The following is a 25331-nucleotide window of genomic DNA, read 5'->3' as shown; positions in this document are numbered from 1 at the left end:
AGCACTTGGGAGGCAGAGACAGGTGGATCTCTGTGAGTTGGAGGTCAGCCTGGTCTACACAGCTAGTTCTAGGACAGCCAGGGCTACAAAAAGAAAAAACCCTGTCTCAAAAAACAAAAGCAAAAGAGAGGAGACAGAGAGAGAGAGAGAGAGAGAGAGAGAGAGAGAGAGAGAGAGAGAGGAGAGAGGAGAGAGGAGAGAGGAGAGAGAGAGACAGAGACAGAGACAGGAGAGAGAAGGGGGAGAGGAGAGAGATGGGGGAGGGAGGAAGGAGGTGGAGATCCAGAGCATTGGGGGAGGGGGAGGACAGAATGTAGGATGTCATCATCTGACCTCTGTGACATAGGCTTTTGATGCCAGAGAGCTCTGCTTCCAGGGAATGAGCCCCTCAGCTCCCACTGGGGGCGGCAACGCCGCCCCTTAGGCAAAGCTTCCCTCCCTTGGAGCCTTTTACCAGCCTACCCTACTGTGGCTGCCCCTGGGTCTGATACTGAGCTAGAGGGACACCACTCTGAAGGGTGACAAGAGGCCAGGGGAGCCAGTACGCCAGGAAATCGGGATGCTTACAAAATCTGTGTGTCGGGGTTAAAAGGGCAAAACCCTGTTCCACAGAAGAGCTCTGGTTGAAAAAAACAGGACGGAGGGTACCACTCAGACTGGAATTCTGGGTCAGAGTCTGTTTAAGGGGTCAGAGGCTGGAGGCAGAGGGGGAGTAGACGGACTGTTTTGTGACAATGCTTTCTCTCCCAGGTCCCCTATTTGAAGAAGTGTCTTTGGAAACAGCGGAAGGAATCCACGTTGGTAAAAGTCACTGCCCAGTATTCTCCATTCCTTTCCCGTCTTGGTCCCTGCGCCCTAAGCCGCCTCTTTTGACGCTATCCTATGCTCTATCCTTCCAATCTCCTCCACTTCTTCACCTTCTCTAGAGCATCTTGCCAGGTTTTCTGACCTCAAAGGTGACACACAGCTAGTGTCTTTTTTTTTTTTTTTTTTTTAAAGATTTATTTATTTATTTATTATGTATACAATGTTCTGCCTGCACACATCCCTGCAGGCCAGAAGAGGGCACCAGATCTCATTACAGATGGTTATGAGCCACCATGTGGTTGCTGGGAATTGAACTCAGAACCTTTGGAAGAGCAGTCAGTGCTCTTAACCTCTGAGCCATCTTTCCAGCCCCCAGCTAGTGTCTTTGTTGTTATTTTGAGACAGACTCACGTAACCCCGGCTGGCCTTGATCTCCTTGTGTCCCTGTTGGGTTAGGGGCTCGTGCCAGCATGCCACGTCTGTGTGGTGTTGGGGATCAACCCCAGGACTTTATGCACACTAGGCTGAGCCACACCCAGAGATCTCACATCTAGGGTCTTGATGCGTTCACACTGGCACCGTGCACCTGAAGCCGAGTCCAGAAGTGGACCACCCCTTCCACCGTCTTGACCTCTGTCTTTTTCTCTGCAGGTCCCACAGACTGTATTCCTCCGGATTCTACCCACGTAGTTGCAGTTGTCCCTTGGGAGCCAAGGGACAGGTGGGGTAAGATTATAGCCTTCGTCTACACTGGCCCAGGTATGACAGGAAGTGACAAGAAAGCCTCCTTATTTTGTTTGTGAAGTCCCACTCAGTTGGAATAAAAAAAAAAAAAAAAAACCCCAAGATTTTAGATCCAGATTTATTACTAAAATGCTTTTTTTAGTTAAGGAAAATTTCAAACACAAATGTGAAAAAATTATGTATATTAAACCCCAGTAAACCCATGACCCAGCTTCAACAACTGTTTGATTCATGCCCAATTTTGTTTTCTCAATACCCCACGTAATTCTCCCTTCCTACCTTGGGACACTTGGAAGCAAGTGTAGAATGAAGACATCAAGATTGAATTGAGCTGAAGCACCCTGGCCACAGCCTGCTTTGAGTCACAGCTTTAGCTCCCCTGTGTACCTTCTCAGCACATCCCCACCTGGTGGCTCTTGGGTGCAGGGCTCTATAAGAGACCCTGGGACTCAGCCTGTGCCTGGTCAAGGCTCATGACCCTCTTCTCCACTGCCATCTCATCACTAGTGATACCAACTTGTTCTCTGTCCACTTTCCCGACTGAGACTGGGCTCCCCTCCCCCTGCCCCCACCCGCATTCTAGCTTGAAGCTGCCCTCTGCTGGAGGCAGACAGGACAGTTGGCACAGTACTACCTACCATGTCCCCAAGGGCAATTTCACCATCAAACATTTCTCTGCACATATAAGGGCCATCCTTGAGCTTATGAGAGGTATTGAGGGGGGATTACAAAGCTCAGCTCTTAAAGACTTAAAGTGGACTACAATCCAGATATCCAGGAACCTATTTGAGGGACTTGGCAGCATAGTCTTGGGTAGAAAGAAGGGTGACAGTGTCACAGCAAGGAGACATGATGTGCATGGACTGTTGGGAGAGCATGGTGTCAGACCAGAAACCACAGGGAGTGGTTCACTTATGTAGGGCCTCAATGTAGCCTTTATAGTAATCAGAAACATTTTCAGGGCTCTGGGCTCAAGATACAAATTTGCATATTACTTTACATAAGTCAGCATATGGAGTTCACTCACCCTTAACACCAAGAAAGGGAAATTAAATTCAATTAGATTAATTAGTGCAACTGATTGCAAATTGTTTTCAGACCTAATATTAAGGGTGCTGTATGCAGGAAATACTGAAGAGATGTTTTAATTGGGAGAATGGGGGCGGGGGGCAGGAGGGAGGCAGCTTGAGCAGCTGAACCTAGTTTGCTATAGAGGAGTGGGGCGGGGGGGCAGGACTAGGAAGGGTAGGAGGGGCTTACATACATCTCTGGGATGTTTTTGTCATTGTCCAGATCCCATCCTTCAGCCACCCCCTCCCCCTGCAGCTGACTTACCTGGAGGGTAACAAAGCCCAGTTTAGTGTGACTCATCTTTTCTCATGTTCAGTATTGAATTCAATTTCCTTGTTCTGTTTAAGTGAGCTGGAGGAGGTTTTAGTGCTCAGAGCCTCCTCGCTCAGCACACTGCTCTCTTATCATGCCTTCTCTTCTTTCTCTCTCCCTCCCCTTGTCTGTTTCCATTTTATCCTTCGCCTTATTTCTTGCCTTATTTCTTGCCTGAGGACATGGCCTGAGGGCCAGGGCTCAAGGAAAGAGGGTCTTCTGGGTAGAGGCCAGAGCACTCCCCTTCCCCAGCCCTGCAGGGCTATAGATCAGCCTCTGAGCATAGAACTGGTTCTATCTGGGCAGCTCCTGCCTCGACAGTAACTGGGCACACACTGCAGCCTGTAGCTTAGAGCCATGGCCAGCAGCCTCCTTTATTGGGTATCTGTCTTGGTATAGAGTGGGTCTTGTGCTGGGGACTCATTATGGGGCCTCCCCTCCCTGATTCAAAAGGTCCAGCTCACAAGGCCAGGTCCTGAACATTTTACAACGTCTCCTGTCCCCACTCCTTGGTTCTGAAATCCTGCTTGGTGTCTTCCTGACCATGGGGTGAATAGCCAGAACTGTGTGGCTGCCAGGCTCTGAACATGCCTGCTGCCTGTCCTCAACCCCAACCCCTCGATCCCAGCCTCTGTTTTTCTTTCCAGGCCTCTCCTCTGTGATGCCACAGCAGAGGGCTAGGGTACTTGATAGGAAGGCAAGGCCTGGCCGGCCTTCTTACCTTTCTTCCTTCTCATACACTCTCTGGAGAAGACGCCACAGCCAGTTCCCCCAGGAGGCAGTACAATGGGTGGCACAGGAATCTCCGAGGGCTCAGCAGTAGGTTGGAGACTTTAACCTTTCTCAGGTCAGTAGCATCCACGTAAGCTCGCGGAAAACCTTGCAGGCACGCACACAGGCACGTACGCACGCTTGCAGGCAAGCTTGTACGCACGCACACGTACTTCACGCACGCAGCCACGCATGCACGCACTCACGCACGCAGTCTTACATGCGCTAGACCCTGTATGGTGTGAGACAATTCAAAGTCTAGCAAGGGCAGGTAAGAAGCAGAAAACAAACAAACCCACTCCAAACCGAACCAAAAACCAACTAGAAGGAAATATTCAGAAGGAAGAGAACAGGAAAATCTCCCAAGAGAAACAGGGTCGGGCTGAGGCTGTCTGGGGGAAGGGGGACTGACGGTGGGTCTGGATGGGTAATCCAAAAAGCCATTGAGAAGCCCACCCAACCTGACCATGCCAGAGTAAGATGAAAATAGGCATATGTGTGAACGGGAGGAAGAGTGTCACAGCAAGAGGTGGCAGGTCCATACTAAAATGACCACAGTGGTAGATGACGTCTACTCAGGGGCATGTGCGAGCAAAAAGCAAAATAAAGGAGACAGGAAAAAGCAGTGACCTGGGGGCGGGGGTGGGGGCGTGGGAGTAGAGGAAGAGCAGAGCTATAAGAGGAGACATCAAAGGCTCCTTGTTTTAATTTTTTTTTATAAAATTCCTCTCCTTTTCTGCTTCTTCCAACTGATGTAAAGATGGAGGTTGGAAGATCCTGCCTCATCGAATCTGCAAAGTTTGCAGGCCGAGGTCTCTATGTATGTTTCCCTGTGGGTCCTGGAGCAGCGGAACACACACCTTCCCAGACATCCAGGCAGAGGAGGTGGCTCTCCCTGGGCAGTGGTCTGCTTTGCATGATGATAAGCAAGCTCCTGACAGTGCTAAATGGGCGTCGACTTCCAATAAACCCCATGCTGGTGGGTGCAGCGTGAGAGGTAATAATCGTTCTTCCTGGCTTGCTCAAGCTGCAGTCAGGATTATAGAGACACATGAATCAGAGATGGCAGCCTGTAACAAAAGCTTTACCTCCAGCTGTTTTGTTCATTTTCTAAACAACAACAGAACATTCCCTCCTCCCCCCACCCCACCCTCTCATTTTTTTTTTCCCCTTTGTGTTTAAGATTCATTATCAGCCAAATGCATTGGTCTGAGCCTCTAGGCTTATACAACAAGCAAAGGGAGGGAGAGAGGAAGGGAGGGAGGAAGGAAGGAAGGGAGGGAGAGAGGAAGGAAGGGAGGGAGGGAGGAAGGGAAGGAGGGAGAGAGGAAGGGAGGGAAGGAAAGGAAGAAGGGAGACCAGAAATGCCAAAATCACAGGAAATCTGAGCCCATGTCCCCTGGCCACTTGCATTTGCCAACCTTGAATGAGCATGTGGAATGGAACCCCAGGTTCCTGTTTGCCTAGCTAGACACCAAACACTATTCACCTTCCAGGCTGGCTGGGATCTTGCCCCTCATTTGGGTGGAACTTGCTTTAGGAACCCTGGCTTTCTGTGCTGAGGTCAGCGCCAGGTCACCCTTTCACCAGATAACAGGGCTACTGCCGCGCATCAGATACTTGATTGCCACATCCTTTCACTTGCCCAGTGGAAACGAGTAGTTCCGTGGCCTCTCGTATACTTGTGTTACACAACTACCACCTCCTTCCCTGTGTTAGTCATCTTCCTGTTACTATAGCAATTACTTGAGATAAGTAAACTTAAAAAGAATAAAAGGATATTTTGGATGATAGCTTTGGATGCTTCCAGCCCACCCACCAGTGAGTGGCCTCATGACTTTGAGCCAGTGGAGGCATATTCCATCATGATGATGGCAGTTGGGGTGGAGAAAGCCTGTTCACGTCACTTTCAGTAGATAAATGAGCAAAGGAAGAGGGAAGACAGAGGCACCAATAACGCCTTCCAGGGCACAGGACCAATGACCTAACTTCCTCCCATTAAGCCCCACCTCTTAAAGGTGCTACTGCCTCCCAGGTTGGCAACAAAGTGTTTAACCTGTGGGTCTTTGAAAGATATTTACAATGCAACAGTAGCAGGCTTGCTCTATAACATTTTCATTCCCCAAAATGGAAATGTTTTTAGCTATTTATTAAGCAGTTCATTTTCATTTTCCCCCCTCTCCCAGGCCTTGGCAACCAGTAATCTTGTTTCCAGTTCTATAGATTTACCAATTCTAAACATTTCATATAAATAGAATTGCATAAAAGGAGACTCATGGGACCAGCCTCTTTCACTTAGCGTATTTTCAAGGTTAATCCACGTTACAGTCTCTATTGGTTCTTCATTCCTTTTTATATCTAGCTAATATTTCACTGTCTATAAAACCACATATTTTTTATTCATCCATCTGTTTATAGCTGTTTGGAGTGTTTCCACTTACAGCTGTGAATCTGTGTGTGTGTGTGTGTGTGTGTGTGTGTGTGTGTGTGTGTGTATGCAGCTCTTAACAATTCTTTTGGCTTTATACACAGGAGTTGGAACTGGTGGGTCAAATGATACCTTTCATCTTTGAGAATACCACCCTCCCGAATTATTTTCAACAGAAGCTAAACCCTGCTCTGCTCCACGCCTACCAGCATGATATGAGGGCTCGAGTATCTCCACACCTTTATTATCACTTTCTGAGTTTGGGGTTTTGTCCATTTTAAAATGTTTTTATTATAGCAGTCCTAGTCAGTAGCATCGCCTGGTTGTCTTTTGGGAATTTTTTTGTTTATTTGTTTTGTTTGTTGTTTTGGTTTTGTTTGCTTTCGAAATAACAGCTCCAGTAGATTGGGATAGCTTCTAACTTGCTATGTAGCCAAGGATGACCTTGAACATTTGAGTCTTCTGCCTCTACCTCTTAAATACTAGGATTACAGACACTTTCACCACCAGACCTAGTTTATACAGCGCCAGGAATTGAACCCATGAATGTGTGCATGTAGGCAAGCATTCTGCCTACTCAGCTACATCCCAAGCCCTCCTGGTCCTTTTGAGTGGCAGTCTTCTGATGAGAAATGATCATCAAAGCATTGAGTGTGTTTGTTAACGCTCTCTGAAAAGTGTTGATTCATTTGCAATTTTGTTTATTATTTTATTTTTTTGTGTATAGATGTTTTTGCCTGCATGTGTATCCGTGCACTATGTATATGCCTGCTGCCTATAGGTATCAGACCCCCCGGAACTGGAGTTATTGGTAAGTGTGAACTGTGGTGCTAGAAACCAAACCTGGGTCTCATGGAAGAGCAGCCAGTGCTCTTAACCATTGAGCCATTTCTATAACCTCTAACTTATTTTTCTTTTTTCTTTCTTTTTTTTTTTTTTTTTGAGTTTTCAAGACAGGGTTTCTCTGTGTAGTTTTGGTGCCTGTCCTGGATCTCACTCTGTAGACCAGGCTGGCCTCGAACTCACAGAGATCCGCCTGACTCTGCCTCCTGAGTGCTGGGATTAAAGGCGTGCGCCACCACCGCCCGGCACTAACTTATTTTTAAATTGGAGTGTTGGTCATTTTTGTGGGTGAGTCTTAGAAGCTCTTTATATATTCTGGATACTAAACTGTTATCAGATACATGATTTACAAATACTTTTCATCTTTGTACCTTTACTTTTTTTTCTTTATATCATTTTATGTATCAAATCTTTAACTTTGAGAAAATCCAATTTGTCTAGCGCTTTCTTTGGCCATCCAGGCATTTGGTGTTATATTTTTAAAAAATCATTGACAAAGCCGAGACCATGAAGGTTTATTCCTGCTTTCTTCTAAGAGTTGTCGACTTTGGCTTTTTTTTTTTTTAACCTCATTGAACCATTTGAAGCTTATTTTTTTTGGTGTCTGGTGTGAGATAGAGAACTTGGCTCCTGCTACAATGCCTGCCTCGGCCTGGGGTCTAGCCCTGGACTTACTGCCTGCTATTAGTTGTCCCCAAGGCCAGTGTTCCTTGACCTGCGTAATCTATTTGTCTGCGACCTTGGTCTGTACTCTATTAGCCTCCAGGTTTCTGGTCTGGATGACTCCTTCTTCCCCTATCGTGAAATGTACTTGACAGGCTTTCTTTTATGCCAACCAGCTAAATTTGTTCTTACAGCTCTCCCTTTATTCCCATCATAGGTCTAACCCAAGTCCCTTCCCTCCCAAGGTTGAGGTTTGCTGCTACTGTACCCGGCCACTCTGGTCATATCTTGTGACAAAGTGCAATTGCTAAGGGTGTGGGCTCTAAAACCGGGGGCCAAGTCTCAGCTCTGCCGCTTACTACGTGGGCGACAGCAGTGGATTCTTTCTCCTTTGTGTATCTCAGTTTCCTCCTCTAGAAATTGGAAGTCATTATTTATATTCGCCTTGTGGGGTTGCTGTGGCAATTAAGTGAGTTCATATACAAAAAAAAAAGGGGGGCGGGGGTCTTGGAAGAGTGGCTAGCATATGGTAATATTCTATAAGTATTCACTTGTAGTAACCATGCCCTAAGAATACCAGTAGTCTTTGGAAAGATTATAGCCAGGAGGACAATTTAGCATAGCTCATTATTCTCCTACATCAAGAACGGGGAGGGAGGCTGCCTCCCTGACCAAGGAGAGCTATAAACTTGTTCCTGCCAATGGCCCCAAGCAAGCAGCTTGGCAGAAGAGGGGCAGGGAGGAAGGTGCACCGGCCTGAAGCAGTCTCGCCGATTGCAAAATTCTGTGGGTGCCTCCCAGGTTACATAAATCTACGGCAAATTCAGCGGCATGCTATCTGTGATCTAATAAAAGAGGCAGGCAGCAGGAGCCCTCTTCCTGCTCTGCTGAACTGTCCTGAGCTCACCCTCCAGTCCGCCCCCACCCCATAGTCCCGCACACCTAATTTGCCTGATGTTGCAATTCTGAGGGAATCTTGTTATCGCTTGATGTAATTACCTGCAGTGTTGGATCCTGGGTCTAGAGTCACGTGTAAAGAAACCCAGGAGGAAGAGCCCCCCCCCCCCCACTGCTGCCACCCCAGTGGCTCTGTCCTTTTCTGAGTTGCAGATGACTCACTCCCAGGAGGGAGGTTAGCCACCCGGATTTATTGTCTGTCTGAATAGGCTCTGTGCAGTGTGACCAAAATAAAGGGGGGGAAAAATAGAGCTGTCTCAGCAAAATCTGCTGAATCAGAATTAACCAGAAAATCTTGTAACTAATGATTAGGAATTAAAATGTACTCAGGAGCTTCGGTGTTTAACTGAATCTCAGGGCTGCAGGGCGATACCGTGCAGAATAATGGGACTTGGAACCGCTCATATTCCAGTTGCTGCGGGGATGAAGGCTGGATAGACTCTGCACAACATGACAAGGTGGGAGGCTGGTCTCCCCGCAACAACCTGGGGGTGCCACTCCTGGGAGGGCCTGCTGCTCTCATCCTCACTCTCCATTCTCTTGAGGAAGGTGTATTGCCTGCCTATGGATCTGCACAGCTTGCATTCTGCCCCTCATTGGAGTCTCAAGACAGCCCATAGAGGGCAGGTGAAATACCCGATTCTATTTCCCAGAGGTGGACAGAGAGGCAGAGAGGGTCATTTAGCACATGACTGGGCTTGGCCTAAATTTGGGTTTCTAGATTCTAGGAGTTTGCCTACAGAGGACATCCTTATCAATGAATAAGTAATCTCCTGCAGTTTAACTTTTCTATGAACCTATATTTTCATGTGCGGTGTGGTTAAGGAGCTGTGTGCTGGCAAATACTGAAGCTGCAGATGTAGAAGGATGGTTGTTTTATATATTTTAAGTGTTAAAAATAGTTTTCATTAGAACGAAAGTCAAGTATTTTCTTGCTTGCCTAACTCTAAAAGCACTTAACAAGTTTTACAAAATAATTCGGATCCGGAGCTGCACGGCGCTCTGGGTATTTTTAGTCTCTGAGCAAATGTATCAGGAAGCCATGGGGAATGATAAAGAGGGGCATGGAAGGAAATAAGCTTGCAGCCTAGTAAAGGCCATTGTGCCTTCCAGTCACCTATGCTGGCCACAAGTCCTCAATGTCAGGGTTTACCCCGAGGGAGGAGTCTGCAGATCTCTGAGCTCCATGCTGAGGTGGGAGACACAGTGTGATTTGATTTGAATTCCATTTGCAGATACTTTTCTGCAAGGACACTCACTGTTCCTCCCAGAGGAGCAGCGTTAAGATCAGAACTTGGGTGGGTGGTAGATGAGGGATCAGGACATGAGCCTCAGCAAAGGCAGCAAGAAGTCCATAAAACTCACCGGAGATTGAGAGGCCCGAGTGAAGACAGAGAAAAGTTAGGGTAAGAAACCATAGCATAGGAATGATGGAGAATTTAAGGTCTGGGGCTCGGGCTCTGTCTAGTAAGGGCAGTGAGTGGTAGAAGTCCCCAAGGGCAGGCAGATGATACTGTGGACATATAGCTTAGTATAGCAGAGCCCCAGGGTCAGACATTAGGCATGGGACGCCTAACAGGTCATCGGAACTACTTAAAGAATTTTCTCAGAATACATCTTCTCAGGCCCCAGCTACAAGATTCTGATAGTGAAGTCTGAAGAGATTCTTGGCTTTCCTGCACCTCACTAAGTGAACAAGGCCTCTCAAGTGGAGTGGTCATGAAACACAGACACACAATGAAGGCTTATCACTGAGACATGTGCACCTGAAAATAAAAAGGAACACGCTGTGAAGGAAAATTAAAAAGATGGGCACACCTCACATTGGGGCCCAGCAAACCATGGTGATTTCTTTAAAGCCCGTTAGGAAGATTGTCATGTGCAGATGGAGCCATGAAGGTCCCAGTTCTTTTCCCAGGTGTCCTGCAGTCCTTCAAGCAGACCCACCAGAGAAGGACAATGCTTGAGCAACTCAAGACTAGAATTGCAGGTGACTTCACTGTTCCCAGTGATACAGCAGGAGTCTGGGGCTCTAAGCTAAGCTGAGAGACTGCAGACAAGAGAGGGCCACCTTGAGGGCACCAGGGTCAAGAGCATGAGTTGATCAAGTGCATTTGTTTCCTCTGTTTCAGAAGAGACCTGGTCGCTGCAACATAGCAGCCTTAGCTGTCTTCTCCAGCCTTCTGTCAAGAAAGACAGGCCCAGCATAGGTAAATCTCCAGGATGGAATGATTGACTGTTATCTAGAGAAACTATAGCATTGATTCTCAACTTTCCTAATGCTGGGACACTCTAATAGTTAGTTCCTCATGTTGTAGTAACCTCAACCATAAAATTATTTTCATTGCTACTTCACAACTGTAATTTTGCTAGTTGTAAATCGTAATGTAAATATCTGATATGCGACCCCTGTGAAAGGGGTCATGACCTACAGGTTGAGGACCACCAAACTAAAATGACCAAGAGCAAATATCTACCCTTGCAAGAATCATCCCAAAGGAAAGGATTGGCTCACCAGACAGCATGCCTGCCCAACCACACCAAATTTCTGTTATTTTTGTGTCTCCTTCTGAGACATATACAGATGGTCAGAGGCAGCGAGAAATTTGAGGATGTCTTCCAACTGGAAAGACAGAAAAGCAAACAAACATATCCTAGGAAAGCTAGAGAACTCCATAAGGGTGCACGAGAAAAGAAACTAATAATCAACAAACTGGCTTAGAAAAACTGCCAGAGATGTAGGCTGTGAGGATTTTCAAATTGACATTTAGAGACCAGAGAGGAGAATGTAAGTCATGTCATGGGAGCATTTTAATAGAAAGCCCCCGAGTAGGGTCTCTTACAGGAAGGAAGAAAGGAAATGTTGATTATCTCAGACTATGAAGAAGATTATGACATCTTGGAGAATTTGGAGGAAAATGTCTCAGATACCAGGAAAAAAGAAAAAAAAAAAAAAACCTGAGGCAATTATTAAGTTCAGGAAAAACAAAAGATTGTACAGAAAAAAAAAGGTTTGATCATAATTTGCTGTTTGGTTCAGCATGCAAAAGCTGATTATTGATTTCGCTAAAAAATTATTTTATAAACATGTCACAGGGATAAAAGGAGAGAAATGTGGGCAGTGGTGTGAAAAAAGCTAAGTCCGTGTTTACCATGGCAGGAAGCCAATAGAAAATGTCTAAAACAGATACTTTAAAAAATAGCAGCATAATTTTAAAATTATAGATGTAAATGCCGGAGGAAAGACCTAGAAGTTTGAAAGATGGTTGTCTCTGGGGAGAGAGAATGTGGGTGGAATAAAAGATTTCTATATGTAAGTATTACTTCAATGATTGCCTAAATAAAATTAAAAATCTGAACTTCCCAAAGAGACAAGAATAGCTGATACAGCTTTTTAGTGGGCTAAATATGCATTTTTTTTCAATCAAACTGGCCCAATCATTATCATCTTAGAACTTCAGCTTTTCCTCTTATGAATGGAAAAGAGATTTTAAAAAGTGTGTTACAAGTTAAGTTTCTTGGTTATATGTACTGTTTTCATGTTTATCTATTTATTAAGTTTATTACATGTATGTTATATGCACATATGTGCGTGTATGTGTGTGCGTGTAGAGGTCAGGGGTCAGCATTAGATGTATTCTTCTACCACTCTCCATTATGTGTTTTGGGGGTAGGGTCTTTCATTGATCCTTGAGCTCATCAATTGTTTAGACTCATTGGCCAATGAGTTTCAAGGATCTGCTTGTCTCTATCCATCCCCCACTCCCCTCCCAGTCCCAACCAGAACTTTGAGGTAGCAGATGTATGCCACTATACTCACCTTTTACATGGTTGCTGGGGATTTGAACTTGGGTCCTTGACGCTTGCACAGCAAACACTTTCCCACTGAGCCTACCTGCTCTTGTTTTCCTTGGTTAATTTTCTAAGTAAAACCTGGTTGAAGAAAAGCAATGAGCGGGAGCCGGGAGTGTAGAGCTGAGTAGATTCTAGTCCTGCCTGCTATTCCCTCACCGTGTGTCCTCCGACAAGTTCCTGGACTGTCCTGAGCACCATTCCCTGGCCCTGTAAATCAGGATAAGTCTACTGTCCTCCTAGGGTGGGAACAGGCCAAGCCTGGGGATTTCTTCCCACTGTAGCCTCAATGTACCTGGCTTCTTGCATGTGGGGTAGACATCCATTAGGTACTGATTTCATCTTAGCAAGCAAAGAATGACTTCTAAAAATGTTTTAAAATGGCATCAGGTAGCAGCTATAATTTGGGCACCAGGCCTTCTCTGAATCTGGGGTGGACTTCATGAAACTCTGAGGAGTCCTAGCCATAATCACTATTTTAGACTTTTCTTTCATCACAGATAGATACACAGAAACTTAAGATATATACATGAAGTTGGGCAGTTGAGAATAGACAGAATCCCGGGCGTGGGGTGGGGCAGGGAGAGCCAGGCCTGCTTTCACAGGGATGGCTAACTTCATACTGGAACATCTTCAGCGGGTGCAGGGACTTCTTCAACTCATGCCCCCTACATTGTAGCTTCTTGTCCTGGAATCGGAAGTGCTCCCATGGCTGTGGTTAGAACAAGTGTCTTCTCCCTGCGCTCACCTTGCGCACCTGTCACTGTGGAGCCAAGTTGGCCTGGATGTCCCAAAGCCAGCTGTGGGAAGGATGGTCAGTGATCACCTCTCTGGACTCCTGGCCTGCTATCCATCACTCTAGTGTGGTCAGTTCTACTCAGAGCGGGTGGGGACCCACGTAGAGCAGGAGTTTCCTTCTGACCCTGCTCCATCCAGGCAGCTTCCTGGTGCTCACCAGTCTTGTTGAGTTTGTATCACCTGTTTCGGGGGGCCGTACAGAATCATGAGTGTCCACTTACAGAGCCTGAGGCTATTTGGCAGCCTCTGAGGATAACTGTGAGCTCTTTGTGCTACGTTCAGGAGTCTGTTGGAGACAGAGAAGTGATCCTGGCCTGTCTGATTACATGTGGGAGCAGATTTAAGAGCACCTTAATCTCAACAAGCTGTCTCAATCCACTTAGGGTGTCACAAGCACCCCATGTAGCATGCCACAAGAGTCAACACCTGCAAGGTACAGTGTGGACCCCAACTTCCATGGGGAGACAGACACACAAGTAGGTAATAAAGGGTTAAGACAGGCCATGTGTAGGATGCTTGAGTGCTGCTTCAGGACACAATGTGCCATGCAGACACAGCAGAGGTCCCCAGCTTCCTGCACCTCTCCTGCTGGGAGCCATAAAGTAGGTGCTGGAGCAGAGCTCAGTCTGCTTGGTATTGTGTTCTTCCATGACCTCAAAAGTCCTTAGTCCCTAAAGAGGGTGTCTCAGGGATCTAGTCAGGACTAAAGCAGAGGGTCAGAATAGCCCGGAGAAGCATACAAGGGCTCCTCCATGCAGAGTAGTGCTCTTTCTTCCTGATTTCCCATCATCCTCATGGTACAGCCACTCCATTCTCGGCCAAGCTCTCCTCTTCCCTTCTCTGTATTCCCTGTTCCCAAGCAAGCTCTGTTGTAGCTGTAACACTGCCAAGTGTCCCCCACCCGCACTCCCACCCCCGCTTTCAAATGAAACTTGTTTCTCTCCTGTGCTTACTGTCCTTGAAGGCAAGGACTGGTGGCCAAGTCCCGGCATAATGCTGTCAGATAACGGGGACCTAGTAAATATTTATTGCTGACTGATCTGCATATATATTTGTGGGGTGTGTGTGTGCGCACACACTAAGCTGCCATGCACTTTGGAGGCCTGGTCACTGAGACAAGGTGCCTGCTGTGCTATTTATCACTTGGGCAACCCCATCAGTTATTTTACTTCTCCGAGAGACTCAAGTTCCTCGTCTGTAAAATTGTGATGCTAATGTTTATCCCCTAGGGATGCTGTTTGCATGAAATGAAATGGTGAACACTGGAGCACACCGGCCTAGTCTGGGCACATCTTAACAACTCTCTAAATCCTGCATCCTCCCTAACAAATGGATGGCGAGGGAATAAATCTGAGGGTCAGTGGGGCCAACTAGGTGTCCAAGATGCCAAACGATTCACTTTCAAAAGTCAGCCTGCTAAGGGACCTCCATTGCATTTGTAGAGTCTTCCTTCCGGTGAGAATGTAGGTATTCATAATTTTAGTCCACACAGGAGCAGTAGAGCCTCATGGCTGTGGATCTGGAACTGGGCAGAAGGCTTCCTGGGTTCAGATCCCATTTCTACTTCACGTTCCTTGGACTTTGGGTCACTTGCCCTAGCCTTCCTGGCTCTCTGGTCTCTCCAGGATGGAACTGAGAAGAAGAGCTCTTGCCACACGGCCACTGATTCTTCATTGTCCTTAAGAGAACCCTGGGCATAGAGGCGCTGTGTTTGTGGCTGCAGTGCCCTGCCTGCCACATCTTAGTTTGCATAATTAAAGAATCCAGTCCGGTTTCACAGTGGCACAGATCGATGTGGACACCATGAAGGCACGTACCCAATCTGTTCTGCCAGAGCTTTGTGACGTGAAAGCCACTCTCCCACTTCACTCGGTCTTCCCTCCTCTCCTCTCCAGCCAAAGTCACCACCCCGGTTCTCAGAACTATTATCTCTTTTCTACTCTAACTGACACAATTCTGGCCTCATGTGTCATTCGAATCTTAGATGGTCTTTTCATTAAAAAAAAAAAAAAAAAAAAACAAAAACCCAGAGCCAGATATTGGGGTGAAAGCTGAAAGTCAAGAGAAGCAGAACAGGCCATAGCCACCACCTATGAAATCCTCTGAGTCTTCACCCAAAAGGGTCTCAGCTGAATTGCCTTAGTTCCTGTTTCCTCACACCTTGTATACCTTTCTCCATCCTGATATCACTTCCTGGGATTAAAGGCCTGTGTGCTTCCCTGTGCTGGGATTAAAGGTGCATGCCACCCCTGCCTGGCTCTGTTTCCAGTATGGCCTTGAACTCACAGAGATCGAGAGGGATCTCTGCCTCCCGAGTGAGAGGATTAAGGCTGTGTGCCACCACTCTCTGGCCTCTGTGTCTAATCTAGTGGCTGGCTCTGTCCTCTGATCCTCACGCAAGCTTTATTAGGGTACACAATATATCACCCAATATCTGGCTCCGTTTTTTTTTTTTATTATTATAAGACCATTCTAAGATTTGAACAACACTCAAAAAGTTTCTGAAACTTTGACCAAATCCTGGTTTCACAGACTCTTCACTTCAAGCCATGCTACTTCTGCCAAGTCAATGCTCTTACGCTCTAGTCAATAATACTCCCCTGCTCGGGAAACTTCAATAGCTCCCAGCTTCTTACCAGGCTGAGTTCTGGTATTCAAAGCAGCCTGTCTGGGCGTACCTGGTGCCCTTTCTTCCCCATGTCTCACTGCTTCACTTTCTCTGAGCCTGTACTTACACTGTTCCTGCCACATGGATCGAGACCCACTCTCTGTCTTCATGACATCACAGATATGCTTTGAGGTCCTCTGGTGTCTTCTTTTCTTGCTTTGTGCCTTAGAGCTCTTTGGATCTCTTCTGTGATCAGCATTCTGCATGAGCTGCTCTGATTCTTCCCTGGCTCAGGACTGGACATTCTGTAGAGCACCAGTGGGTCCAGGGCTTGTGCTCTGTCTGGTAAGACCTGCCCCCATGCACGTGACCCTTTCTGGAAGCTGGTGGAAGCTTAGGACATTGGGAGCTGCTTAGGACACTCCTCAAGCTGGACACTATATTATGGCAACTTTTAACCTGTTGGAGTGTCTGGTTTTGATACTGATACTGTAATACGACGTCATTACAAAGTTCACTCTGGTGTGGACCGCATGGTGACCATCGTTGCTTGAAAAAGTTCCAGCATTTCAATATTGCAGCCCACATTTCTCCAGCACCTTTTTACTTTCATTTTTAATGAATCTCAATATTAATGCCTTTCCCTTTGGGAAATTTTGTGTGGGCTTTGGTAAAAGTTAAAAATATGTACAATGGTAGCCTCTCTAAACAAAATAATTCTTTGGAAAAAAATCCCTGCCACTGTAGAACCAGGAAATTCATTATGCCCTCCTAAATACACCAAGAACAGGAAAGTTAGAGATTTGCTAGACATACCTGATCCCAAGAATGAAATGCCTGCAATTCAAATCTAAGTGCCTGAGGCCATTAAGGGCAAGCGTTCAGTTACTAAATACAAAGAAATCAAAATGGTACAGAATAATGGGAAAAGAGTAAGACATCAGGACCTTCCCTTTTGGGAGCATTATGAGGGGAACGGGCCCATATAGTAAGACTAAGAAACTGTAGTATAGTGTCTGCTCCCCAGAAGTCCTTTCCCCAGGATCAGGCATTTGGATAAGGGTCTCCCTTCCCTGGGTGCTTAAGGAAAGGTCCTGCTTGATAATGCAGTCATTCTTCTTATCTCTATCAAGAGGAACTTTTGGCCCTCCCATTACATATGACTGGTGCCTATTATCAAGGTCAATGCAGATTCCTTAAGCCATACCCCAGCTCACATGCCCCTTGTCTCCCATTTAATCCTATGTCCAACTATAGAGTATAAAAGGTGTAGTCTTTTTTCAATTAAACCCTACTGGCAGGCATACCAGATTCACTCTCAGATCATGTCTCCTCCTTCTCTCCCCCAGCCGACTCCACACCTCCTCTTTGGGACCTGAACTCCCCTGTCAAAGCAGGTGTCTGACATCACTCAACTTTGAGATCCACACAACCAGGTTATTAGCACCACCACTCCCAATCTTATAACATTTTAAATAACTTGGTGGTTTTATCTTGGGCTACATTGACCAGTATCCTGGGCCACAGGCATTCCTTGGGCTGTGGTTTGAACATACCTGGTGGGGGCCACTCCAGATTAATAGTTATGCAGGTGCAATCCTCTTCAGGCAGGAGAGGAGCAGAGAGAGGCAGAATTAAGGCATGGGAGTTGGATTCACAAGGTAGACCAGAAGTTTCTTTAGGATGGGAATGACTCTGCAGTGCAGGCTGGCCTTGAACTCATAGCATGGGTTCTGTGCCCATTTTCATCCTCTTCTCCTGTAACACCCTTTGATACCATGTACCACCTCATATCACCTCCTCTCAGGGCTCAGCACAGACAAGACAGAATCCTGATTCATGTGTACAGGCAGGGAAGGGACAAGAAGGATAAAGACATACCAGACAGAGAAATGGCAGAGACCCCATGCAGCAAAAAACTGAGTGGAGGCATGTTTTCCTCACAGAACTTCATTGTTCTTTTCTGTTTTCTGCCTTACTGGGTTAAAACCTTCTTCTTGACCCGATGCCTTGTGATATCCTACAGGGGATTCTCTGGCCATAGCCTGATATTTAAGAGGCCACTGAGGATGGAGAGATAGAATGTTCTCAATGCGTATGTATACTCCAAACTCAGGTGATGAAATCCCAACTCCCAGTTATGAGGATATTGGGATGGGACCTTTGGGACGTGACTGGGTCATGAGTGTGGAGCCTTCATGAGTGGAGTTAGTACCCATATAACAGGGACTCCAGAGAGCTCTTTACTAAGCAAGACTACACATGGCTATTGTCCATAAACCAGAGAATGGACCTCACCTGACACCACATTTGCTGGTACCTTGACTGTGGACTCCTCAGCTTCAAGCACTGTGGGAAATAGATGTTCATGGTTGTAACCATTCGCTTTTTTGATACAGCATCCCAAAAAGACTAAAGAGATCAGCCCTCAAAACATACAGACCCTGCGCTCTGCTCTAGTGAACTGTCACGATGACCTAATGAAGTGCAGGACCTACTGTGTACCTAGCTCTGTGCTGAGAACTTTATATGAATCACTAATGTCAAAATGGAATTAGGAGGCAGCTATGACGTTGACCCCTGTACAGAGGAGATAGCTGAGATCAGAGAAACTGAAGTCATGTGTTCTCAGTCCACATGAGGACTGAGAGGGTGCTGGCCTTTGACCCCTGTGCTTTGGAGATGCACGTTGACCAACGCATAAGTGGAGATGCTAGTGTGAGTCGAGATGGGAGACATTGGGATGCCACTCAGATGGGAGGAGCTGACCTGCAAGATGAGGAGGGGAGGAGGGGGTCAGTGGCAGCCTTGAAGGGGACTCCTGGGTAAAAGAAAGTCATTCCAGATGGTTCCACCCCCACCCCCACTCTTGGAGTATGAATTTGTTTTCAGTAAGAGGCAGGGGCGGGGGGGGGGCGGTGAATCTGGGGTCTGACTGCAATGGAGAAGTCTAGTCTCCAAGCTGGGGGGCAGCCCAGGAGCATCTCCTTGACTGAAGGGCAGGCACGCAGAGGAGAATAAAAGGCCTGGCAGAGCTCAGTGGCCTCCCTGCATCTGTACACCTCAGTGCAATTAATGAGAACAGCTTTTGGAAAGAGCTTTGTCCCTCTGCTGACTGCCATTTAGCCTCTGGCTGTCAGATCACCTGTGGTCACAATGAAAGCATCCTGCAGGATGGATGAGGGCAGGGACCTACTTCTTCCATCTAGGATAGGTAAAGCATCACTGGCGAAATAGCTTTGTCTTCTGGGAGGTGGTGGTGCCGTGCATACCCATACCCCATGAATTCACCCTGCCCTACCAGTGGCAACCCTTTACCCGGGTGTCTTGACTAGCCCCGGGATGAGCTTTGCTCTTGGAAGCTGGGATTTCTCAGGAGGGGTACCTGGAGTGCTTGGGGCTTCTCGGTGTTCCTGGACAGTGAGTTATTATAGCCTCTTATCTCCAGCAGCAGGTGCAGGCATCCCGGGATATTCTTCCCTGCAGAGTGAAACCAGGTGATATTTACTGGCCCGAGTGAATGAGCGAAGCAGCCCCATCATGGAATAGAGGGCACTCCTCTCACTCATGGATTTTTCTCTCCTTCTTTCTTTCTTCATTATGTTTGTAATTTTGTTTTATTATTTCCCATTGGAAAGCTGTGAAATGAAAATGATGCAATCTACTGCTGTGAAATAATGTCGTGCTCGAGTCCTTTTCCAATAAGCCCCGAGGTTTGCACTGTGACGGCTTCATTAAATTAGTCGACTCCACGGCAAATGGAAAAGCGCTCAGAGCTTCAGAGTTGGCTAATCCGCGTTGGGCTGCCAGAGACTGTAGCCCATGAGGGAGCTCAGATGATTGGCTCTGCGTGGCAGGGGCCAGCGGGCTTCCACCTGCCACGTGGGGGACATCTGCACAGCTGCTAGAACTCCCTTAGTCCTCCCACCCCCAAAGCCTGCACACCAGACGCTGTCCCAGGTGCTGAAAGGATGGAGCGGTTGGTTGGGGCAGGAATGCTCAGTGGGCGGCATGGGAGAAGCAGGGCATTCCTCTGTGGGTCATTTAAAAGGACCACAGACACAGGGCTAGCTTCTCTCCAGAGGCTAGGGCTCATCTTGTCAGATGCCAGTAGACACGCCTGATATGCTTGCTGATGAAATACAAGGGCTCCTGCCCAGCCCTCCATCACCATCCCCCTGAGTTTCTGAGAACAAATTCACTCTGGCCAGGCTCCACTGCAGCATTAAAGATGTTCATCCCTGATAGTTCTTTCCAGTTAGCATGCTCAGTATTAAACTCTGTCATTATGAAGCTAAATATGCACGATCCCCAAATCTATGTGTATTATAACAAGATTTTATTGTTATAAATTTGTCTTCTCTGTCTTCAATTTCTGCCTTGGCTGTCTTTTAGAAGCTCAAACGTCTGATAACTAGCCAGGAGGTAATTAGGAAGTGGTGCTAAAGAATCACAGACGCATTCTCTCACTCATTCATGGAAATTTATTGAGTGTCTGCAATAAGATAAGGTTCCCCCAGCCAGTGGGGAAGACGGGGGTGACAGCTAATTACAGCACTAAGGAATTCTGGTCTGAGCCAACACAGGAAGCCCCCGACCACATACATACATAAATATTGGATAAGACCATTTGAAACCACAGCTGTGCATCCAAGTTCCAAAAATGCATGGGAATTTAGAGCGAGCGTGTGTGGTGAATGAGATGGGGAGAGGGATCCAACACATTTGTGTCACTAGTGCTGGGCTTTATGTGCAGGCAGAGACAGACAGGAGACCTACAGCCTCATGGGTAGCAGGGGCTAAACATGGGCTATCCATGTGGCTGGGTGAATGGCAACACCCAGGAGACATGACCAAAGCAACATCTAGAAAAGCAATCTATAAATGATCAAAATCTAAGATTGCGCCAAGCAAGAGAGCTGGGCTCCAGATTCCCTTCTCACAGTGTGAAAACCATTCACAGAAAAATCAATTCATAAATTGGCTTGAAATCAAAGCAACCCAATGGGATCCTAGCAGAGGCAAGCTTAAACCTCCCCCGAGGCATGCCTCTATAACCAGAGTATCTAGGATGCCCAGAGGAAAAAACTCTCACTGAAGATGAGCTCACAGGGGGAAGTTATAAAGCACAAAGAGAAACAAACTGCCAGGAAAGGAAGTCTCAGATTCAATGCAGCACCAGGCTCCACCGTCCATGCAGAGCCTGACCCTAAAACCTCCCATTTTCCTATTCATTCAATACTATTCTGCCCCCAGCTCTAAATGAGACCCCAGAGTATCCAAAACCCCTGCTTCTCCATTTTCTAACTTCATGAGACTGCATAGTGGTCCCTTAATAGGAAGTGGGTTCCAGCAATACCTCTTCCCTGTGGACACCTACTGTGTGGATGCTCAAGTTAACCATATAAAATGGTATTGTGCTTATATTTATTTCATTTGTGTGTGTGTGTGTGTGTGTGTGTGTGTGTGTGTGTGTGTACGCGCGTGTGCATGTGTATAATACAGGTGCACATGTATGTGAAGGTTTTTTACACCCATTCATGGGCAGAGGCCAGAGGAGGGCACTGGGTGTACTGCTCTATCACTCTGCCTTATTGCCTTGAAAAAGGGCCTCACACTGAACCTGAACTGTGCTGGTAGCCAGAAGGCTCCAGAAAGACTCCTGTCTTCACCACAGACCCACAGTGCTAGGGTTACAGTTGCACATGGCCACTTGTTTTTTTTTTTTTTATGTGGTTCTGGTGATTTTAACTCAGGTCCTCATGCTTTCACAACAAATATGCTTATGATTCACTATTTCCCTACTCCATCTTTGCATCTAACTGATGCACATTCTCTTGTATACTTTAAACCAGTTTTTTCGTTAGTTAAGTGATCTATTATAATGTAAAGGGTATGAAAGTGGTTTTTATACTATGTGGTTTAGGGAATAATGAAAAAAAAAACCCACATACAACTCATTACAGATGCATTTCTTCCCATGTGGCTTTAGTCTGTGTTTGGTTGGATTCACGGATGCAGAGCTTGTAGCTATGGAGGGCCAGTTGTATAAATACCCAGTCACATATAACCTATCTTTATATATTTTTGTTTAATATGCATAGCCTATTAATAAATTCTGAAAGTAGCCCATATTCTTCCATTCACCAGATGGGACCATGAGGGATGGGACTTCTGCTGCCTCCTCACCTGATAGTGTGGTCAGGTTGCTCCAGGGAAGGTATTTTCCAAGCACTGTTTGGAGTTTGAATCTTGTGAGACCTCAAGATCCTCAAGAGATCTTCTCTCTTCTCATAGGATGACATCATTTGACACATTTTCAGTCATAGCTCCAGATTGCCTACTAAGTAAGCTACTTCAGGCTACTGGAGTTTGCCATTCAAACCCAGTGATAACATCCACACAGCTGCCTGGCCATATTCACTCTGCTGTGTATGTGTAGGCCATGGCCATCTCTGAGACGTCAGCCTTGTTTTGGATTTATGGACACTCACCATGGCTGCCCCCCTTACTTTTAAATCGCAGCTCTCTGTCTGCAGCAGCCCGAGAATAATGGAGAGCACTTCAGCTGCCCCACACAGTTGGAGTGATTCCTATCTGCATCATCAATGGTTAGCCTCCATTTCCCACTAATGGGGCCTTAAGGAAGATACCCTGCATGCAGTTCACAGCAGAGCTGCCTGTATTCCATTAGCAGGTTACTTTCCATATCCTTCATCCTGACTCTTCACTGCCATTTCCAAGTTGCTTTGCTGGTAAGAGGGATGCCAGGAGAAAGCTAAGTGCTTGTTTTTCTGCCATGAGAAAAGAAGATGAGCAAGCGGCCCTAGAGCAGAAGTAAGTGATTGCCACTAGGGCTTCTCTCCCCAAGTCCTCTAGCTAGCAGAGAAGTGCAAGCCCGCCTACACTCTGTAATTGTATGGCAGTAGTCATCCATACTTAAACTCACTTTATCATGAACAAGGAATGGTTCCTCAACTCTCTACCTATAAAAAATGCCTACTGAGTCCTTGGTATGCCTATCCCAGCACTGTGGTTAAAGAAGAGCAAGAGACACTTTTGTTGCCACCAGAGAACTCAAAGACTGTCACAAATACAGTGACAAGTAGGCAAAGGACAACCCCAGGCTCTAGTTTAGTTAGCCTAGTACAGTGACTGCTTCACCTACTTAGGGGTCTGGTCTGGTTACGGGTAACCATTCCTTCTGTCTTTCCTCTCTGCAAAGCTGCTTTAAGCCGTATGGGCACACAGCTTAAGGAGCCTCAGCATATCTTCTATAAATGGAACAGCTTCAATTCTCTACTCCCTCTTCTTCGGCCCAGAATAGGGCCTAGTCGTAACTAGAGCAGGTGATACGATTGCATACACAAATTCAACCTCCAGAAGAGACATCCAGTCTGGGCATGCCAACTCTCAAGTTTCCGAGGCTACAGCAATCTGCAGTAGCAGAGTATATAAGGAACTTGATAACATCCCATCATCAAAGGATTTCCTTGGCGAAGGAGAATGGATAATACCTTCTTAGGCTCCAACAATCACTGGGGTAGGTGGATTTGAGTGGATCTGATGACCTCTTGTCCTTCACTCTCCTGATTGGCCTCCCCTTGAGTAGGGGCTGTACCTGGTCACTGCTTCTGTCAAGTGCAATGTAGAACAAATGATGGGGTGGAGCTTGAGTTATTTGGTTACAAAGGGACAGGGTTCCCCATCTTGCTGGTATCCCACCTTCCTACTCCACTCCCAGTTGGCTGCAGAGTGAGCTGCTATATTGGAGGGAGAGGCAGGGCTAAAACCCACCACTGAGAGTTATGTGAGCCCATGGAACTGATGGCAGCTCCAGCTAACACCTCCACCATAGCCTAATAAGACTCCAGATGAAGAGGGCTGGGCCCATGCAAACTGTGAGACAGTAAATGTGTGTTACTGTAAGCTGTCAAGTTTGGGGGGTCATTTGTTACACAGCAACAGCTAACAGACAGTTACTAGCAGCATGTGGGTGGGTGTCTCTTAGAAACTTCAACTTAACATAGCTTGTTTCTTAAGACCTAGTTAATAAGAATGGATAGTGTGGTAGTCTGAATGTAGTTGGCCCCCAAAAGCTCATAGGGACTAGCACTACTTGGAGGTGTGGCCTCGTTGGAGGAAGTGTGCCACTGTGGGAGTGGGCTTTGAGGACTCACATATGCTCAAGCCATGCACAGTGTGCCAGACCACTTACTTTTTTTTTTTTTTTGGTTTTTCAAGACAGGGTTTCTCTGTGTAACTTTACGCCTTTCCTGGAACTCACTTAGTAGCCCAGGCTGGCCTCAAACTTACAGAGATCCGCCTGGCTCTGCCTCCCGAGTGCTGGGATTAAAGGCGTGCACCACCACCTCCCAGCAGGCCACTTTCTGTTGCCTGCAGGATCAAGATGTAGCTCCTTCTCCACTCTCAGCTCCTTCTCTGGCACCATGTCTCCCTGAACACCGCCATGTCCCACCATGATGATAATAGACTAAACCTCTGAAACCGTAAGCCAGCCCAATGAAATGTTTTCCCTTTATAAGAGTTGCCATGGTCATAGGAACCCTATCTATGGCAGCTACTCTAACCAATCCCAGAAGACACTAAAACATGGTTTTATTACAGTAGGAAGTTCCTATACTAAGGGCTATAGGCTATGAGGCTCTTCCTGGACAGACATTCTATGGCAGTGCTTTAAGCAAGCAGAGGCCTCAGAATTAGCCTAGGGGATTGAACTCCATATGAGATCTGCCAAATCAGGATCTCCATAGGAATCTAGAGCTCATCTGGTCCCATCATGGTAATGTAATAGAATGCGGTGGGCCAAAAAAGTGAAGTGCCGTGTGTGTGTGTGTGTGTGTGTGTGTGTGTGTGTGTGTGTATGTGTGTGTGTGTGTGTGTTACATGTTTGTGAATGCAGGTTAGCATGAGCATGTGTGTACACATGTAAGTGGGGATTAAAAGTCAATCTTGGATGTTTTCCCTCAGGTACTATCCATCATGTTTTTCTTTTTTCTTTCTTTCTTTCTTTTTTTTTTTTTTTTTTTTTTTGAGACAGGGTCTCTCACTTGCCTGGAACTTGCCAACTAGATTAGACTGGCTAGCTGGCTGGCTGGCTAACAAGCCCCAGAAATTTACCCAATTCTGCCCCTCTAGTTCCAGAATTACAAGTGTGTGCCATAATCATCTTTTTTTTTTAACATAGGTTTTGAGGTTGAAACTCATGTTTTCAAGGCAAGCACTTTACAAAATATGCCCATCTCCCAGCTCTGAAGTGTCTTAAAAATGATAGCATTTACTTGTTGTGTGTGTAGTACTAAGAGTGCGGGCCTGCATGCCTCTGTGTGTGTGTGTGTGTGTGTGTGTGTGTGTGTGTGTGTGTGTAGGTCAAAAGATAATTTGTAAGAGTCAGTTCTCTCCTTCCACCACGTGGGCCTGAGAGACCAAACTCAGGTCATCAGGCTTGATGGTCAG

The 25331-nt window shown here is 46.6% G+C and overlaps 1 long non-coding RNA gene across 11 annotated transcripts; it reads left to right on the top strand.

The window, feature by feature from the left end:
* Positions 1–1186: 1186 nt before the first annotated feature.
* LOC131901821 (uncharacterized) lies at positions 1187–23431 on the top strand. 11 transcript variants are annotated; one of them, XR_009376890.1, is made up of 6 exons: positions 1187–1566; positions 4466–4702; positions 10729–10806; positions 17204–17290; positions 17881–17949; positions 19306–20226. It is a non-coding gene; the product is annotated as an uncharacterized LOC131901821 (long non-coding RNA). The 11 variants fall into 11 exon arrangements; XR_009376888.1 differs by lacking the exon at positions 10729–10806; XR_009376894.1 differs by lacking the exon at positions 10729–10806 and having other exon boundaries at positions 19303–20226.
* The last annotated feature ends 1900 nt before the right edge of the window (positions 23432–25331 follow it).

The sequence above is a fragment of the Peromyscus eremicus genome, unplaced genomic scaffold, assembly GCF_949786415.1.
Source record: "Peromyscus eremicus unplaced genomic scaffold, PerEre_H2_v1 PerEre#2#unplaced_466, whole genome shotgun sequence".
NCBI lineage: Eukaryota > Metazoa > Chordata > Mammalia > Rodentia > Cricetidae > Peromyscus > Peromyscus eremicus.
The sequence above is the reverse complement of the archived record's forward strand: the minus strand, read 5'-3'. Positions and strand labels throughout refer to the sequence as shown.